At 49.6% G+C, this 1,665-nt stretch overlaps 1 protein-coding gene across 1 annotated transcript in view; it reads right to left on the minus strand.

Annotated features, from left to right (window-relative positions):
* The window catches only part of camk1da (calcium/calmodulin-dependent protein kinase 1Da), a 7,756-nt gene that overhangs the window by 5,758 nt on the left and 333 nt on the right, over positions 1-1,665 (minus strand).

Genomic DNA, 1,665 nt, shown 5'->3' on the forward strand with positions numbered 1-1,665 from the left:
GAGGGAGAGGGGGAGGGCACAAGCCAGGAAGTAGAGCATCAATTAAGGACAGTGTCCCAGATGGAAAAGTGAAATTCCCACAATGCATCACGTCTCCATCACATTCTGTCCTGTTTCTGACTTGACGTGAACCAGTTTATATCTGCTGACACCGCACTTCCATGTTACAACCTTTTAGGGGGCGCTGTTGTTCACTGGTCACCACAGTGTCCACCAGTCCTCACACGATGTTCCAGTGCTGAACATAATGTTAAAAAGAAGTCCCTAAAACTAAGTTATACGTATGCAGACACACACACTCACACACACTTACACACACACACTCACAGACTAAACTAAACTCATTTTGGACGCCATATTTATTTCCAGAATGACCCAGGAGAATTCCCCAATGACCCAACGAAGGAAACGGACAGCAGCCAATCAGAGCCGGGCTGAGGCGGTCTGTGTAGACCTTCGTCATCCTGCTGTTGTTGACGGATGCTGCAACAGGACAAACTTCGGGTTTCGGCGTCACCGACACCAAAGTGACAAGTAGGAGTTAGACTAAATAAACATGGAGGAGGAGGTGGTGATGCGGACGGACGGAGGAGAGATGAATTGAATCATGTAGGAGAGAGTTTGGGACGAGGAACCAGGTGAGGGGCGGGGGTGAGGAGTCCACCCACACCAGTCTTATCGCGGCCAACCCCCCCTCTCCTCCCCCTCGTTTTTCTTCCTCCTCTGACTCCCTCTTTGTCCCATCGCTCCTCTCCCCCGTCTCCCTTCCTCTCTCTGTCCTTCCCATCTTGTTTCTCTCTTTTCCTCCCCCCTCTCCCTCTCCTCCTCACCCCTGGCTGTTCAACACTCCTGCTCAAACCTTTCACAGTAAAAGCACATTTTCATGACGTGATAACCATGACGTCATTGCCCCCCCCACCCCCCCCCATGTTACCCTTCTCCTCACTGTTGATTCTACTGTTATATATATTTGTGTTCAGATTTTGTTTGTGTTCCTGTAATACTTGGAGAAATACCACTGACCTTGTGTACTGTAGTAGAAGTACTGACCTTGTGTACTGTAGTAGAAGTACTGACCTTGTGTAACCTTGTGTACTGTAGTAGTAGTAGAAGTACTGACCTTGTGTACTGTAGTAGAAGTACTGACCTTGTGTACTGTAGTAGAAGTACTGACCTTGTGTACTGTAGTAGAAGTACTGTGTGACTTTTCTTAACCTTCTGGGGCTTTTAATTTGAAAACCATGTCCAACTGTCAGACACGGTCACATGACTGTGGGGGGGGGGGGGGGGGGGGGGGGGGGCCCCGAGTGGATTAGCACTGGAGAGCGGTGGGTGTGGGGCGCGGGGCGGCGGGGCGGGCGGGGGGGGGGTCAGCTCCTAATGAGTATTCCAGCTGCAGACGACTGCAGCTCCTCTTCCTCCAACACAGTAAAGAACAAATACAGAGTCAGCATCAGCATCAGCATCAGCATCAGCATCAGCAGGGACATCTTTACCTGACACTGGTGTCTTCAGCGCCACCTCAGGACAAAACATGCAAACGTTCTGACACATTTAGTCATTTTTAACCTCTTTAATGAAGAGAGAGAGAGATTTAGGATTTTATTACAAAAAGTTTCACTGGACCAACGTCAGTCAGACTGTCTGTCTGTCAGTGCGTAAGCC

The sequence above is a fragment of the Cynoglossus semilaevis genome, chromosome 8, assembly GCF_000523025.1.
Source record: "Cynoglossus semilaevis isolate Cse_v1.0 chromosome 8, Cse_v1.0, whole genome shotgun sequence".
NCBI lineage: Eukaryota > Metazoa > Chordata > Actinopteri > Pleuronectiformes > Cynoglossidae > Cynoglossus > Cynoglossus semilaevis.